Here is a 19917-nt window from a genome sequence, read left to right as displayed (position 1 = left end):
AATGGCGAAAACTGCACAATGACGAGCTACATGCTCTTTACGGTTCACCTAATATTTTAAGAGTAATGAAAGCAAGGAAGCTTAGATGGGCGGGACATGTAGGTAGAATGGGCAACGATAGATCGGTAGCGCAAATCATGAAAGGGAAACCGAATAGTAAGTAGATGAGGCAATGAACTTTCGAGTTCCAAATGCTGATAAATAATAATAATAACGGTACCAGTTTGTAATAAGTTTATTATTGTCTTGAATAATAATAACGTCCAAAAAATTGAGTCAATCAAGCTCTTCGATTTCGATAGTAAACGCGATTCTGGGATGATATGCATTAAAAGCCTGTAAAACTTGATTAATATTATCCTCATGCACGCATGTGACGATATCGCCCACATATCTGTAGAAGAAAACATAATCAAAAGGCAAACCTTTTAATACACGTTCTTCCAGTTTTTCAATAACTAGATCTGCAACTGCACCAGATAATGGGAAACCCATAGGAGTTAATATCAGTCCATCTTTTATCTTTTTCTAGAAGTCCCTTCTTTCTCCAGTTGTCAAGCATTTTAATAGTGTCTCTTTTTAATTTTCTTAGCGGATTTTAATGTAATAATTCAAACTGATCATGATCAGAAAGAAAATTCTCCATATCCCCAATATAATCCGATTTTTTTATACAAACAGTAATACTGCCTTTGTTAGCATTCCTGAAAACCATATCAGGGTGGTTTCTAAGAAACTCTTTCGTCATCATGAAACCTTTAGAAATTTTGCGATCAATACTACTGCTATGCAAACCATTTTTATCAAAAAAGCTCTTTAACAAGTGTAACACCTTGTTTCGGAAATGCTGCTGATCCAAAATAGAAATTTTGTGTATATTTGATACTACATGTTTTATTATTTCCATTATTTGCTTTGCCTTACTTTTTATCACACGGTTACTGAAACCTTGACCTAATCTGAGAATATCTGTAACTGAATCAGGAATTTGAATATCTGTCAAATTTACAAACCAAGGATCTTTATCTCATTCTACAAAAATCCTATATAAATTTAAATTTTGCTCTTGAAAATTAGTTTGCTGATGAATCAAATTAGAAACTTTGTTATCATGCTTAACATCACTGCTTAAAAATCTTTGATGGAGGAGAATCTGATGCTTTAAAAGATCAATAATTTCATCTTGTTGTAAACAAGCTTCTAATTCACTTCTAATTCTGGAAATTTTTGACTTAAAAAAATTAACGTGATTGGAAACATCTTTGATAAATAAATTTATTAGTGAGAATTCAAAATTGTTTAAAGTATGTTCAAATTTTCTATTACAAAAATTACTGTGAAAAGAAAAATCTCGAAATTTGTTATCCAGAAAAAAATATTTTTTTAGGCAAAACATCATTTCTTCTACATTAAATCAAAAATCTTTTTTGAAGAAAACTGCCTCTCAATTTTTGATTGATATCACACCATAATTGAACCTTTCGGAACACCTCAGGACCATATTTAATTCTTATCTGATTAAAAAACATAATATTGTAGAAATGACCTCCAGTCCAAGTCAGCTAAATCAAAATTTAACAAATTTAACTTAGATTAAAATCCAAATTAAAAATCCCATTTAACGTCCAATAATCAAATTGATATAAACTCCGGTTAAAAAAAACAAGACGCCGACGACCAAATTTGGACCATAACGAACAAACAAAAACAAAAAAATCCTATTGTAATCTGAAAAATTTGGAACGAAATGAAAAAAAAATTAGTTTTCGGACGAAAATAAAAAAGAGGAAAGAAAAATGAGAAGGCATTCAACCACATCCCGTTTCATTTTAACAAAGAAGTAAGATAGGGAGGTTAAAAACAAGCGTGCAATCTCAAATGTTATGGAGTTAAACCAGCTGAAGTTTTAGAAGTTGTGTGTTGTGTATAACGCAAAAATTGTAAGGTAAATAATATAATAATAATTTCTATAGTATTATTTACTAAACAAATATTTTTAAAATAAAAATATATAAATCTTGCTTTAGTCTAAGATTAACTATACTTACTTAAGTTGCAAATATTCTTAAACTTAGTAGAAAAACCTTAAAATTAGACAAGAATATATATTCTTAAGGTAAGAGGGCCTCCATCTTACATTAGGAATATATTCTTGGCGCCTCTACTAAACTTATTCGGAACTACCTCGTGCACAACGAATTCTGCACAGCGGTCAGAAAAATACTAGAATTCGATGTCGAGTCTTTCAATCCCTTAACGAATTCCGCTCAATGGTTTTAATTCCTTTCTACTTTCCTAAATGAATGAATTTCGGTGTATTCTAATTTGTTTTTAAAAAATATAAATTTTCGGCGTACAAAATTTGCAAAAGCTGGTAAAAATAATTTTTTATTAGTCGAAAATTTGTTGTAACGTAATAAGTGGACAAGATGTATTCTTTCGCAGACTTTGACTTGCAAGGACTAAATTCTAGGCTAATAAAGAAACAGAGTATCATCTCCAGATACGAGGTAGAGGTTCAGAAAAGGAATGGAGCTGCCTTTGCAAATAATTTTCAAACGAACATCATTCGAGTTTCACTCAGTGTATTGTTGTCCCCTTCAAGTCTGCTCGTGGCACAGAGGCGTTAGCGGTACTAACTTATTTAGCTTAGGTGTGAAGCCGCAAGTCCCAGCGACCTTGTCTTAGACGGTCCAAATACTTGTCATATACGTAAGCAAGGTCCAATTTCAACTTTGCAGATAGGATGATCTTAGTACCTTGCACTGCTACGTAGACGCGACCGTGAGCTGATAAATCAGCATTTGTAGGGGGATGTTTGTAATCGTAATGAACAAAATTAGGCTCTGTCGAGTACTCGTTTCTATACAGACATATCGTAACTTTCACAGGAAAATGCTCCTTAGGATCATGATTGTTATCCATCTGTAGGTTTTGATTCCATGTAACTATTGAATCAAAATGGGGTCCCGTTGGTGTTTTTATGTAAAAAAGATAGCGTGGAAAATCCCCCGATTTCGATATCATCCAACGTGGTGTATTATATTGGTTGATCACAAGTTTATCACCAAAAATAGAGCCATCCGACGTTGTCAACTCAACGGAGCCTACAGGTTTATCTAATTTTGCAGGAAAAAAATAATCAGTTGATAAGTTTTTGCACCCTGATAACATAAGCATTTAACAAATTTAACCAATCACTGACCAACAAAGAATGACATAAAGTCGTGAAATGAGACATGGATTTGCAAACAATGAACGAGCGTGCTTAAGTTCAGTAGATTTATTTATGAATACAATATGAAATAGTGCAAAAATTATGTTAATTAAGATAACTGTTCAGTTACTAAGTTTAAATGTTTTTAAAAAGTGTTTATCCTCAATTATGGAAGATGGGAAAGAAATTATCGAAGCTCATAGTATTTTGCACCAAACGTTTCAAAACTTGATCTATAATAATCTTCTGAAATTTCCGAAGGATTTCATGTGTCACAAATAAACAAGTTAGTTAACGTCTGTAAATTAAAGTCTTATTTTAATACCGTGCTTGACGTGGAGGGCTGTTCTTGTAGTGAAATGTCAAAATGTTGAATACTGTGTGTTCACTAGGGTGGTTCAGAAACACTATTGTTTTTGGACAGCACAGATTCTCCCTATTCCTGTCCAAATCCGAAAAAAGAAATTCCCTATTAAACATTTTTTTTTAAAGGTGCCAGCTTTGACTTGAAGTTTTCTATGTGAAATGGATGGGGAAAATCACTGTTTTAAATTTCTGGAGTAATTTTTTAGGGTACGAGAAAACATGACGGAACGGCATATCGGTTTGTAGAGAATTATCTAACGAAGATTTTCATGTATCAGGCATATGGGTTTGACACCACAAACACACTATCGCGAGTCCTTGAAGTCTTTTTCTCACTTTTAATTATAGACATTGATCTATAGGAATTTTTATGAAAATCAGTTAATTTATTTTAAATTATTTAAACGAATGGAATTTGTTTAATTAGTTTCGTTCAAAATTAATTTTTTTCGCCTAAAAATTATTAATATTGGTCTAGTGGAATATCTATTAACATTGGTTCATTAATTTCATATTATTTGAGCAAATGAACAGTGCGATTATTAATTACTAATTATAACACAGTACAATGATTTTTCGGTTTGATTTTATACCTGAAATGAGCATTCAATTTCAAATTGTTCAAATTTAGCGGATTTAATAATATACTATAACAAATTTTAAGAAGTTGATACTAAAAGGTAATAAATTTTTTGTGCTCGGAATATTTAAAAATAAGAAATGTTTACCCTAATATACTCAGAAGTAAAAATTTTTGAGGTTAAAGTCTTTTATATTTTAATAGTGTAATTAACAATCGATCACACTTTGAAAAACAAAACGGTTATTATAGTTAATTTGAGTTAAGAGATTTTTCTATTTTTTTAGGCTTAAAATTCTTATTGCTGCAAATCTTAAAGCTACTTCTTTGAAAGTGTTAAAATTTTGAATGTTTTACTTTGAAATAATGTTTAATTTTTAAGCCCTTACAATAAAACTTATCAAAATTAGAAAGCTAGTCAAAGCTACCAATTATTTTAACTGTATCCAATTTTATAGCGTGGAAAATTCAACAATACACCAAACTCTCGTTTTTAGTCTAGTGTCAGGGGATACTTGAAAATAACTTTACACTGAATTCGGGAGGATCCAAACGTAAACACTCAGGGCTGCCTGAACCATTTTTAATGGGAATGCTTAATATTGAGCAATATACTCGACTGAGTACTCGTGCGCTGCGCGAGTCGCAACCGCTCTCGTCCTGCCCCCTGAAAAACTACGTGGACCACTAATTCTAAGAAGGCCGTGAGCGGGGGAACTGAAAACGAGAGTTTGGTGTATTTATAAAATTCTCTTTATTTACAGCGATGCAAATTTTTGCGTTTGGATACATTATTAGGAATGAACAATCTAAATCAGATTATTGTAAGAAATATAAATAATAATTATAATATTTCATAGGTACATAGGTACTGATACAACATTCTTGTTAAAACATTATTAAATAATGTCTATTTTAGTTATTTTTTAACTTGGTACTGATAAAGAATAAAAATAATTGTTACCGGCAAAGAGAAAATTAACAGCCATGCGATACACAAACTGTCTCAGAGATTGAATGCACTATAATCGAAAATGTCTGAAAACTCGCGTTTTCAACTCCTGGATATTAAGGTATAAAAACGATGTTTGTGTAGCACTGCTTGGAATCAAAGACCTCCACCAGTCTTGGAAAGGCATGAACAATAATTAGAAAAAGCTTCGAATAGCAATGGCGAATTTAAGATTCACGAAAATTACGTACAAATGGATAATCCTCGAAAGTCACGTATATACTTGTGCTAGATGCACAAATCCTGCTGTCTTGACAGATACTGTGACAAAGACAACTGTCCCGAAAGAGGATGTGTAGAATGATTGGTTCTCAGATTTGTTGAGGTAACGAACCCAGCGAAGGCGCGGTGCCTTGCAGGTGGGCGTTAGATTGTAGGGATGAAGCCGTAGTGTGTGTGACGACCTGTTGACATAGTCCTAGTATAAGTAGGAAAGCTCTCATACTTACGCCTAGGGAGGTATAAGAGTTATCAACCCATAGGACGGTAGATTTACCTGCGGTCGGACTAGGGTCCCTCACGCACGGGATTTTCTTAAAACATAAGGAAAGCATTTTCGGAAAGTACATGATCGTAAAGCTTATATCGATTTGTACTTTTTGGTATCGAAATAAAATCTTAAGGAACATGAAAATTACGTGCTTTATAGCGAAACTTCACGAAAGAGTTCAAGCAGAAGATACAGAGATTTAGTAAATGTAGTAGTAGATTCAAAATGCGCAGCAGAAATCCTTTTCAACGCAACATACAACAAGAAGTATTACCAAAAAGTGTATAAAATTGAATAAGCATGAAGTAGAAACGTATCATGGTGAGTTTTTTATCTCACACAAATATAACTCACAGTTTTACTTCAGCCTCAATATGGCGATTACAAAAACACATACTCCCAATTTTTGTATTGTATTATCATCGCAACCGCAAACGGGACATCGATTCTGAAGGCTAAGTGTTCTATTTAAAAATTTTTTGCAAAGAACTTGGCGTGATTCACTTGGAGTGAAGGACTGCATATGAAGAGATGTGTTTTCAGAATTGATATGATGTAACTTAGTTTTGCTTTTGTACAGTTTACTCCAAAATATTTCAAAACTTTTCTGGTATTCTTTTTGGAGTTCGGCTGATCTTTTGGGACGGGGATTCAGCACATATGATTTTCTCTGCTAGAAATCAGCGCATATTACAACACAATAGTCACCAGTTTCATGTATGGGCATAAACAGGTAGCGCTTTCCACTGCCTAATTTTCTAACGTCTTCGAAAGTGGTGTTCGTGTACTGCGTCTTTATCAAAATATTTTTTGCCATTTCTAAAATACACACTGAATAAATTAAAGCAATAGTCGCGAAATAATCTATAGCTCCATTTGAAAGCCAATCATTCCCGTATCAGTTTTAATAGTCTCCAGCGTACAAGAAAATATCTTAATTTTCTTCGCACTTGGCGCAGGCATTTAAAGCGAGGTTTCAATCTTTTTGTGCCATCCTTCCATATTTTTACCATTTGACCAACATTTATGTCAGTTGCGGTCATCAGGTACATTTTTCAGTTTGCGTTTGCGTTCACTGGTGTGTTGTTTTAGCATTGGATGTACCTCCTTTGTCGGGAAGAAATGCTTTCAGTTTGGATGATCCTTCGCAATAAGACTTTTTGACGATTTTATAATTATTATCAAAGCCCGAAAATGTTCGAAGAAAACGTTTGAATGATAATTGCTGTCTTCACCTTCTGTCTGTTTGACATTTCTGTAATCAGTAGACATTCTTGGTGAATGTTTTCAAATTCGATGCAAAGAAGAATCTTTTCATGTAGTGGGTATTTTTGTTGGATGCAAAAGTTATATCATCATTTTCATTTGAATCATCCTTACCGATTTGATCGTCAACTCCTTCAAAAGAAATCATTTTCTTTTTTGGAATTCATCTATGCCGTCCATTACTTGGTTTTTTCAATATTAGGATCACGTAAAAACACCCTAACTTGCGTTGAAGATCGTTACAGTCAGAACATTGAGCGAGTATTGCTATGCACCCCAGAATGATTTTCTTCCTTTCACCCGTAATTTTCTTTCTGTATAAAAAATGAGAAATAATTTTCATCTAAAATGGTTAACACGTTACAACCAACATGAAAATGAATTTTTGTTCTTTGCCATTCACATGTCCTATGCAGCTGTTGCATACGAAATATGCGTTTTGGTTCCATCATATCGTTAATATTAGCCCATGACCAATCTGTGATCGCTGCTTCGAATCGAGACCACTTGTTTTTTTCCCCATCTAAAGCACTTTTAAGAAAATTGAACAATTTTGAATGTTTCACTCGAATAGCTGCTTGCGATTTGAAATATCGAAACTATTTTGCCAAAAAGCTTAATGATGTCAGTGTATACGTATACTCTCTTAGAGCCCGAAAACAGTTTTCAAATATTTGAGCCTGTAGCTGTTTTGGCATTGGATGAACCACCTTTGCATGGAAAAATGCCTTATCTCTGCCTCTTTCAATTTTTCCTGAATGCTTTCTTAAAGTATCGCTATTGTACGTGTAGTTTTAATCTTGGAATATCCTTCGCAAGTATAGTCTTTGAGGATTTTATAATAATTCTCAACGTTTGCATTTGAGTAGTGCTTAGAATATTCTTTGAGGATTGACGTCCAAAAAAATCAATACCTTAGTAGGATTTTTCACAAATGTTCGAAGAAAATGTTTCAATGATAATCACAGTCTTCCATTTATGTCTGATCAACATTTTTTATTAATAGTAGAATTTTTTGGTGAACGTTTTCAAATTCGATGTAAAAGGATTATTTGTGTACTAGGTATTCGTGCTGAATGCAAACGTGTCATTATCATTTTCATTTAAGCCACTCTCATCGATTTCTTGGTCAAGTTCCTTAAAAGTAATTGTTTGCTTTCCTTGGATTTCAGCTATGACGTCCATTGCTCGTGTTTTATTTTTTTTGAAAGTAGTAGCACGTAAAGACACTCTACCTTTCGTTGAATATCCTTCCAGCCAGAAGAGTGAGCGAGTTCTGCCATGCACTCAAAATTGAATTTTGTCCCTTTAAACCTTCATTTGCTTTTTGTGCGAAAAATAAGAAATAATTTTCATTAAAATGAATTTATAATTTTTTCCGTCCACATGTCAATAGACAACTGTTGCATACGAAATTATATCCCTATCATGCATAGCTTTCATTATAAGAGTTCATATTAGCCTAATAATAGTAGACATGGATTGACGATATTCTATTTTATAAAAAAAATAATTTTCGGTTTTCATACTAATGAACTGTTCTAATATATATCAACCCGGTCGTCTGCATTCAAATCGTTTTTCCCAAATTCGTTCTAAGTAGCTTTCTGAAGTACTTGTAGAGATTTCACTGACTGGTAGTTTCCTTCTTTTGCTACTTCTTGGGCCTCATGTGTGACAGTTGATGTTTGACTGAAGATCTTTCTACTTTACACAGCTGGACTAATTGATTTGAGAACGTATTTTTTTCCAAATTACTCTTCGGCTAAATATGTTGTAAATATGCATGCAATAAATCAGCCAACACATTTTCTTTCTCGCAGAACTCTCGCAAATTCAAAAAGATCAATCCAAGATCACAATTTTTGGGGGAAATTTCTTTCGATTTATAACATTTATCAGAATCGCATATATGAGTGGAAATTTCTCTACAATTAGGAAGAATTGGGTCAGAATTGTTAGAAGCGATTCTTTGTTCTACCAGATCCTTCATTCCTCTGTATTATTTCTCCAAGATGAGAAGTTATGTTTCGGTGAGTAACTTTCAATTGTTCTCCATAATAGCTTAAAAGAACTACTGCCTTCCTCAAACAAGGAGCAAACCATAAATGAAATTCCTGGAAAAAGTAAAAAGTAACAGAACCAAAAAAAACATTAGTAAGAACAAAAAATTGATCCTTTGTTAAAAAAACATCTTGGCCCTCAAAATGGTCGTCTTTTTGTCCTGAAAATGATCAATTATCTGGAAGTAAATACTCTAGTCCTTCATTGACGATAGAAGTATTTGACTGCTTTCTAAAAGGTTAAAAAAATGTTTGTCATTGGTAGTGTAGACATTTCTCCAAACAATTTCGACTAAATAATGTTCAGTCCGGCTTAATGACATTTTTCTAAGGTACCTGCGTAAGTCCATTTTGATTTTGGATCGGCGGTACTCAATTTTATGTATGTGAACATTTCAGTAATTGGGTTTAACAAGGTTTCTTGAATGGTTGACAGTGGAGGGTTTGTACCCCAAATCACTTAAATGGCTGTACTCACGCCACATATTGGTTAAGACGTGCTTTCCTGGCTCCACGTACCGTGGAATCACTCGTTGCAATGTTTTTGCATCACGAGAATCCACGCAGTTTAAAAATACTTCTTCGTGGCACAGTGAATACCACCGACTATCTATCTAGTACACCTTTTCCGGCCTCTGTTTTCTCTTAAATTTTCTCACTGTTTTCGATCATCTAGGCGCTAATTAAATCCCGGAATTCAAAAATAACTTTTTCCACGATTTTCGGATCAAGACCGGTTTCCCTGCGTATCAACGAAGATAGATACTTTAATATTCGGCACACAATAATTTGAAGTATAACGATAATATTAACTTTTGCGATGCTAAACAATACAAGTCTCGCACCCACAATCAGTGATCACCCCGAAGAATGATCGAACTGGAAGAAGTTGTTGGGAGTTACCCGTTTAGGCATTCTTTGCTTGTCGCCTTGCTGATGTCACGGTTCAACGTCACATCTCGTTATGTCTCTCTTACTCTAAAGTCTAATATTTAGTTAATAGAATTTACACCTATTTTATACAAAGGTTATTTCGATTATATTTTAGCTATTGTTCCTAATGCCTAGATTGACATTTTCTTTAATAAATTTAATAGTATTGAAAATTATATAAATTTTAACCATGAATGCGAGATTAATATTGTTATTAACTATCTTGATTTGTAAATTATAAAAACTTCAAATGGTGATTTATCAACAAATTAGCACAAAAAACCTTCCTGGTCTGGTAGATACTTAAACTATAATTCACACAATTTATTTTGTCACAAAATTGGTTTAATAAAAGGTTTAGTAGGTAGATTTGTTGAGCTGTGAAAGCGTGAAAATTAAGTGATTTTCATGATTTTTTTAGGCAGAAATAATTATTTGAAGATCGGACAGATAACAATTCATTTAATAAATATTCAGCTATATTCAAACAAATTTCTCTTTAAAAATATTAAAAATTACATTAGTTATATACATGAATGTAATGACGTAATAACAAAATTAATCCCACCGCGTGGCAACGTTACAACAGTACAAAATCATCTGAAAGCAAAAAATCAAAAATTTTATTTATCTGTACAACAATCGCGATCGTCGTACGTAGTGGTTTTTTAATTTTATTTTTTTAAGAAAATGGCGTCGGTTTGAAAAATTAGTTCATTTTTTGACACCTTTTTTTTCAAGGACTTGAAAAAATATTATTTTCCGAATTTTTAAAAACAGCTACGTATAACCTTAGCCAATATAAGTACAAAAATTTTAACAAGCAAAATTAAAATCGGTTAATTAGTTTTCGAGAAATTGATGCCACCGTGTTAAAAAAGTCGTTTTAAGAAAAACGCGTAAGTTTTCATTACATGAGAGATAGCGCTAGTTGAAATAATATGTGAAATATTAATGCTTACAGTAAACTGTTTATTCCTGGGCCATATGATGGTTCATCTTCAATATTTGCAGCATTGTTTTGAAATTTTATATATATTTTTTATGTATTTTCTCGATTGTCGGCGGTTTTCATGCGATTATTATCTCGTTGCACACTGTAGCCGTGTAGTACAACTTCGTTAATTTTCAAGATTTTAAGTTGAAAATTTTTCTACACATGTTTGAATATATATGCTTTAAGAAAATACAAAAAAAGAAAAATCGATTTTTTCGACCAGTAAAAGTTGTGTTCCCCCTTAAATTAAGTGATATCCAATTCAGAATAGGACACTTAAATCAATTAAAAACAACCTTAGTGAATAACAATGGATTTAATTTAAATGCTACTTTACCTTACATTCAGGGTCTATCTAAACGGTCAAGATTGTGAAGTTGGGAATTGTAACACAGGTTGTCATAACATTCTTGGAGTTTTGATCATTACTTTGATTTTTATTTAAAAAATATAAAAATATTAGCTACAGAAAAAACACGCAAGAGCGACATATTATTAAGTCTATTTTTATTTAAAAATTTCGGAAGATTTAAGTTTACTTACACACTGAAATTCTAAACATTAATAAATATATAAATGTTTCATCAAATAATGTCATCTTGTTAATAGTTAAAAAATGTCTCATTTTCAATTTAAACTTATTTTCGGGCTTCCTCATCAATGGTTTCAATGAAAATACGTCCATTGTTTGTCAACGCTCATTCCGTACACTGCCTTCAGGTATTTCTAAACTTTCAAATTTTGTTCGTCCTTCCTAACCTACGATACAGTTTCCTTTTTTGTTTTTAAAACGTAGTTCTTAATTTATTAAGGTCTCATTAATTGTTTTTTAGATTTCATTATAACCATGCCTATTTTTTTCAATTTGACTTATGATTAATTATTTAGGTTAAAACCGTTTGAAAAAGGTACGCATTTTACCGAAAAGTAGAGGATTGAAAAAGAGGTTTTTAATTAAATAAATTTTGAGTTAAAAAAATGTTTTGGCTGAAATTAAAAAAAAAATCATGTGGGGCCTAAGACACAACCTTAGCAGACCGCAGAAAGGCAACACGGCCAGACTAGGGTCGATGGAGCGGTCCCTTCGAGGTAATCAGTTAGATGCACAGATTTGCAGTACTATCCTGGTGTGTTATGTAAGTGAATGCGTGTGTCTTCAATCCTCGAAAGTGTCCAGCGATCATCCTGCACGGTTCCATGGTAGGAGCCCCAATCGCGAAAATATCGCTGACTCATTTTCAAGTCTTCTCAAAATCGGTTTCGATCTTCGAGGTTAGGCCCTCAACAAAGCCCATTTTTCCTTCATACAACACTAGCTTTTTCTGTGATGAGCTACATCTTGAGGTGGGTTCCGAATCATCGCATCCCCGGTAGAAATATATAGACGAATTTCCAAGAGTACCAGGTCAGTCATTGAACCCTAGTCCTCCTAAACGGAAGCCTAACCCGCTATCGTCTGAGACACTGAGGCTGCTTTCTGTGGGGGTAATTTCCATTATTTTTAATAGAAAGCAAAACCTTGCGTATCAGTGCGGTGAAAGAGAGTGTTGGCAAAAGATGAATGCAAGGGAGGTGAAATCAGGCGCGGATCCAGAGGGGGACTACGGCGGCTTGCCCCCCCCCCCCCCAAGTCCAGACTCAAATTTTTCAAATGAGATAACTAAAATTTATTATATATAATACTGAAAAGCGAATTTGCTCCTTGAATACGGTTATAGAGAAAACATCGATTCTCAGCGTGTATTTTTCAAATGTAGCGCCCATTTTATATCATGCAGTTACGTACAGATACTCTGGTAACGTATAACAATGTTACAATGTATTCCCAACACTGGCAGTGTCACTCTTGCATCGTATCCACATGCAGCAAGAGAGCTTGACAGCCAATGTAGATTCCCAACCATGTAATTTTCGCAGCCAATCAGAGTCTCGAATTTTATCATGGATGTATGAGACATCGTTTTATTATGAATAACCATTTAAGTGGAACAGGGAGCGAACTCAGCTGATTGCGAGATTTGCGAGGTTACGTTTTACAACAATCTATAATGGCAAATATTTTATTTCTGTATTTTGGCTATTTTAAGGCGACTTTAGTTTTTTGAAGATAATTTTTTTTAAGGTTTTTCATTCTTGGCTTCTTATCAAAACAAAATGTTTGCCGTTATTATACCAAAAGTTCAAGCCATTGTTAAGCTACCAAGCACGAAATATGTATTATCTTTCAAGAAGAAAGAAACTAGGTTCTGAAATATCATGATTCAGGATGGCCGCTGGTACGGGAAATTGGGAAATGAGCAGGAATTATTTTAGATCGGGAAGTGATAGTGAATTTTTTCTTTAACCTGGAATTTTACAAGTTTTTAGAAGAACAATCTATTCAATCACTTGAAATATCAAGAATTTTATATCACAATATATATATATAATACAATTTAAAATAAGTTTGATTTTAACTTTTTTTTAATTCTAAGCGTGATTGTTAACTTTTTCAATCATGAAATCATTAAGTTTACAACGTGTAATAATAAAAGCTTTTACAATAACAGTTTTCCATTTTAAATTTTCATTTTTTAGGGTACATTTTCTATTTAAAGAATTTCAAAGTGCAATTTTAAAGGCTTACTTAATAAAAGATTAAAAGCTTTTGCGATTGAAATTTGTTGACAAACAACGTTTTAAGTGGATCAACTGTAAATATAAATTCATTAATGATTTTTAAAATTGAACTGTACTTCGTGTATTCGAAATTGAACAATAATTGAATAATTTTATGGGTCGATTCTAAATCAGTTAAAATTAAACAATTTACAGATTTTGGCGTTAAAAATTGAACTACTTCAATCCAAAAGCCTTAGTAATTAATCAAACGTAAACTTCCGACTGTAACTTTACAAACATTCTGTTGTTTCAATATAAAATATACCATTTTTAACCTTTTCAGCTTAAACATTTTTAATTAAGAAAAAGAGAAATTTTTTAATAGTCAGCAATGTTAGAGTGTTTATTTAAAATGGAATATTAAAAACTAAAAAATTCGAAACTAAATTGTTTGAAACAGAAAACCTTGAATCGTTAAAATTTCAGAGAGCTAAACTCAAACTTAGAACGTCAGAATGTTAATTTTATTGTTCTGTTCAAACAAATTTTTATTTATAAGTGAAAATGTTAAATTTTGGTGTGTGAATAACAGATAAAAATGTATTCATTCAGAAAAAATGCGATTAAGTTGAGGAAATACTTCTAATTTTTTAAATTAAAATTGTGAACCTTTTAATGATTATGAAAGGTTTTAACATAGTAAAAAAATTCTCTTAAGATTGCTAGTAAAATTCAAAATGATTTTTTCATTTCGAAAAATTAATTTGAGCAGAATATTTAGGAATATTTAAATGCAATAGCAAATTTTGATAAATAAATAACAATTGAATAGTTATGAATTTGAACAAAATTCCAATAAGTTTAAGAGATATTTAGAAGTTTTGAACAAGTTCAAAAATAAGTCGAAACTTTAAAGGATGTAAAAAAATTTAAAAGAAAATGTTGATTTTTTAAGATTTCAAACAGAAAATTTAGAAGCTTTTCAAGTATTTTGAAAGGTTTCAAAATATAAAAAAAATTCATTTAGGTTCCTTACAAAATTGATAATAATTTTTTTTCTTTGATAAATTAATTTCAAGAGAATATTTAAAAAGATTTTAAAAAATTTCCAAAATTGTAAAAATAATAATGTAAAGATTCCAAAAAATTAAAAAATTAAATGTAGATTTTTAAAGATTTTAATGCAAAATTTGGTAGGTTTTTCGGTATTTTAAAAGATTTCGAGATCAAGAATTTTTTCGGAGGTACCTGGAAATATTTAGTGATTTTTTAGTAAGAAAATAAAGTTTAAAAAAATTTTTTAAAAGCTTCGAGAAAAAATTATATGTATAAATAACAATTGAACAATTATTCATTTGCAACGACTCAAAATTAAAATAATTTAACTTCTATTTCAAAAGTTTTTGATAAAAAATTTCAATCTTTCAGTTTTTGATGTTTTTAACTTAAAATTGCTTGAAATAATTTAATTTTTGAAACTTCATAAACTCGCTCATTAATTCTTCAATTTAGGACATTCAAAATGATAGCGATCATTTATAAATAATACAAGTTCTTATTCGTTAAAACAATTTCCTCATACAAATAATTTTTTAAGAACAAGAAAAAATCTGCCTCAGCCCGGATTTGAACCAGGCGACAAGATATAAAATTGTTTGTCGTCTTTCACGTTCATACCACACAAAAGGGAATAAATAGAGATGTCGAAACTAGACTCTTAAGTTTACAAAGCTAATCTTCAGTATTCGAAGGTCCATTTTGACATACCTTCAAATTCTAACTGAGCTCTTAATACTATACTTATTAAATTTGTAATTATTTGTAATAGAACATCTGCAAATTTTGTAATTTGGAAATTTCAGGGGGGGGGGGGAGGGATTGGAAGATCTTACATGTGACAAGTTTTTACTAAATAAAAATAATAAATCTGAAGATATTTGAACAGCAGGGTAAAATTCGCACCTGGAAATATTAATTTTCTACCAAGAAAGTATAATTCTTAACAAAATTTGTAACTTTTCAACAAATTGGATGAATTGTCAATTGAAAATATAAATTTTCACCCATAAATTGAACGGATATATTTTCAGGTAATTTTTTACCAAGAAGGATCATTTTTCAACAGAAGGTTTACATTTTTTGACAAAAAAGAAGAATGTCAAACCAAGAAAGATGACATTTAACCATGAAAGATTAAATTTTAATAAAATCCGGAATTCCAAAACCGTAAAATATTCGGATTTTTTTATGGGGATTTAATAATTTAGTTAGGAATTTAGTGTAAAAAAGGGAACAGAAGGTAACTGGGAAACTGTAAAATAGGAAAGCATTCGAACGGCAATCGGAATTTCTGGGGTTCGATTCCCAACGGAGCGAAAGAAGATCTTTTTTCAGGAAAAACTTTATTTAAAAAGCTCGTGATCGTGAAAAGATATTAATTTATTTCGGCTCTATATATGAACTAAAAAAAGTTTATAAGGAATGGAATCGTAAAAAACATAAAAAAAGAAAGATTGTGTAAGATTTTCAATATCATTGAAACAACAAGAGTGCCACAATTTCGTGAAACATATAAGTAGACTATTTACCTCGCATCCATCAAGATCACATGTTTACAACGCATTTCTTTACAATGAATAATGAGAATCATTTACACACATAATTTACATTCATTTTACCTAAATCGTACACCCCCCACCCATTCCCCTGAATTTTTGTCATTATTCATTATTAAATATATCCTAAAATATAAATTTGACAATGTCGAATACACCCAGACAAATGTTTGTTTGAATTAAACAAATTTGTTTTGAATCAAACAAATTATTTCTTCAATATGGGGTCAAACAAATGTTTGTTTGATTCAAATCGATTTTTTGTTTGTCCTTATTAGTTTGGTTCAAACAAATGTTTTGGTTTGTTTAAATAAATATCTTCTTTAAAATAAGTAATGTTATTGTTTACATTAAATATATATTTTTTAAATTAATTAAGGATTTTGTTCAAGTGACGTAAATCTTTTTTTTACACTTAACCTTAAAATTGAGCATTCTTTATAAAAATAATGTATGATCTCGATAATATGTTTATTATTAATCATCAATATCATTGTATATGTAAAAGCAGAAACACTTATTCAACCCGAATGCTTAATTCTCGTTAATTTTTAACTCTGTGCAAATTAACTCTGTACAAATGCCATCGAATAAATGACATGATCAATTAATTTAGATTCTAGGTTAGTCCCTCAGGAACCGCTGGCAGCGCTTCATCATGCCTAGCGGCACCTTGTAGTACTGCTTTGTACTGTATTTTTTGCTTGAATCAAATAAATATTTTTTATGAATTCGAATAAACAGATTTAAAAAAATGCATTGTTTAATAAAAGTCAATTTTTTATTTGAATCAAACAAATTGTAATAAACAAATTATTTGTTTCAATCAATATGGCAAAGAGTTTCCATTTCTTTAAATTAAATAAACCTTTTTTTAATTGAAGCAACAAATTTATTTGATTCAATTATATGAATTAAAATAAAATTTGTTGTTTGATTTAAACAAACATTTTTCTGACTGTATTCTAACTAATTTTACTTCCAATACATTGTTCTAGAAATTTTGATATTAATTCATTTCATTATTCGATTTGACTATTTATAGCAATGAATAAACAGAAGCAACGTTACAACGTGATTGTTTTATACTTTACATCTTTTTTAATCACTGGATTTTTCGACGGGTTTCTTATAGTTTATTCTTTAGATTTAGATAACGGAATAGTTTTTTTTTTTAATTTAGACATATTTTTTCTCGTTTTATTTTTTGAAACCTATCTTTGTTTTTCAAAAAAGTTGCAACTTTTAATAATTTCTGTCTTGACCATATGGTTTTATTACATATTCATCAGAAAGGTGATACTTTTAAATAAATAAATATATGTTAGATTTTAAAAGAAGGGGAGACAATTATATCCAATAATATCGGGGAGATTCACATGTACTACTAATAATACTAATACAGTAATATGGGCATCTTTAACTACTTTTCGTATTTTCTCTAAAATATATTTGTGTTTAAAAATGATCTTTTTCGGCAGATACTCATATATTTCAGAGCGGCATCCCTGAGTCCCTTATTGACTTACCTCACAGATAATACTTTTTTAATAAATAAATACATTGAAAATTTTAGATTGCAATGGAAAAAGTGAAAAGAATATTCCGAAATGGTTTGACAAGATTTGGAAAGTTAAAAAATTCTATGTGCGCAGAAGAGCGAGAAGAAAAGATTTCAACCTCTATGAATAGTTTTTCAATTTAAAGATTGTGTTTTCAGAATCTCGTGTAGCGTCACTATTCTTACCGAAAATATCATTAATGAAATGTTGAAATGTTTTAATCGTATATTGGTTCTGTTTATGGCCTCAATACTACCGATCAAACTTAATGTTAAAAATAAAGTAATGTGATCATTTTCTTCTCAAAATTAAAGATAACAAAATTAATGGTGAATAATAATCAAGAAAACAGTGAGTTTTTTTCGGCCATCCCAGTGGGACCGTCACGACTATTGGGACCTTTATCTTCATTTACAAATTGTTTAAACATTAGGTTAAAAAAAGATATATACCGATGGTGCTTTTCGTAGCGGCAAGAATGCGAATTATATCTGCTCATTACATTTTGCCCCAATCTATAATTACCCCCCCCCCCCAATACATTAGAGTGGGCACACCGTGAACTCCACAACAACGCAGGAGCGTATGAAAAGAGCGAGTAGTATCCTCGGCGGTTAATCGGGGCGTCTGAATCAATCATTTTCAGTTAGTGACAAAAATGTAGCAGAACATTCTTTTTAGGTGGCCTTCAGTCACTCAGTGTTTAGGTGCGAAACAAATATGGTTTATTTAAATAATTATCTGTTTAAATATCGACCATTGAATAACTTATGGAAGTCATCTCATTAGAATTAAAGAACAAAAATCAAATATATAACAAACATCAACATTTTATACTATTTTTGGTATAATTCTTTAAAATTTGTCGTTAATATAAAATTTAATCTGCATGAGTTTTTTTCGGAAATTTTTTTTGTAGTACTACATAAGTGAGTTTCTAATTTTATTTTCTGCTAATAATAAATTTGCTTTTTCTATAGAATTATAATTTTTTTGTTACTAACGAAATTAATAAAAATCTGAAAGTGTTCGAATTTTAGGTTCGCTACTATAAAACGCCACGTTATACCCAAACACTCCCAACAAACTAAAAAAAAAACAACAAAATCTGGAAGTGTTTGCCTCTCGGGTACCGTTCGAGTATCGGGTCTACTAACTTATCAAGAATTTTCGATTTCTTGAATAATTTTTAAAAATTTTGCCTTTTACTTTTTTACTTTTTTTTACCTTTTTTTTATTTTGCCTTTGAAAGTGCGAAGTTTTCTAAGGAGCATTATCTTATTAATATAATGTCCTTCTTAAAGGAGGGAATGCAACGTACCAGGAATTCCCCCCTCCCAATTCTCTACATTTTATTTATTTCTTTTCTAAAACTATACAGAAGTTGCGTTACAAATAGTATGAATGTGTTTGAATCAGTGTAACTGCATGAGTAAATAAGTGTGATCGGTATCTAATCGACTGTGTTGCCGTTTGCCGAGGTATGGGAGATAAATTGATTTTTTTAAGTTTAAATGATGATTTAGTTGAATGATTTTTATTAAAAATTGAAACGATGATTTATTTAAATGATGTTTATCAAAATTTGAAACGATGATTTATTGAAATTATGTTTACTAATAGTTGGAATGATGTTCTGAAGTAAAAACGTGATGTTTATTGATGTTATAAATATTATTTTTCGAAGAGATTCTAGAAGAACGAAATTTATTCGATTATGATGTTGTGTGTATTGTTCTATTGATTATTGACATATTGAAAACTTGACGTTTACTATCTTTTGCTCTTTTAATTGATGTTACATTAATTGAAATATTTTATGAACTTATTTTCTTTGTTAAATTACCTGCTGCTAACTGAAATTTGTGACCTAGTTGTGCAACTAAACTGGTTTTACTTGCGTTGTTGAAATTCTGTTACCATTTGTTAATTGTTATTATGAAAGCCTATTGCATTCTTTTGAGGTAATAAATGTAATTTTCCTTTAATTTTTCACGTTTTTTTCACTTTACCTATCCTCTGAGACGACCAAGCAAACATTTATAACAACCCTTAGCCGCTCAAGGATCGCTGACCATGATCACATGCTGAAAATCCTCAGCACATGACCCTCGAAATTTATGGTCAGAATGGAATTTCTTCAGTACGTGACACTTGTTTTGTATACTTTATTTTAATTGTGTGACTTGTATGATTGCTTCATAGCAGTCAATAA

Source organism: Belonocnema kinseyi, chromosome 1 (assembly GCF_010883055.1).
Source record: "Belonocnema kinseyi isolate 2016_QV_RU_SX_M_011 chromosome 1, B_treatae_v1, whole genome shotgun sequence".
Classification (NCBI taxonomy): Eukaryota; Metazoa; Arthropoda; class Insecta; order Hymenoptera; family Cynipidae; genus Belonocnema; species Belonocnema kinseyi.
This window is presented reverse-complemented; position numbering follows the sequence as displayed.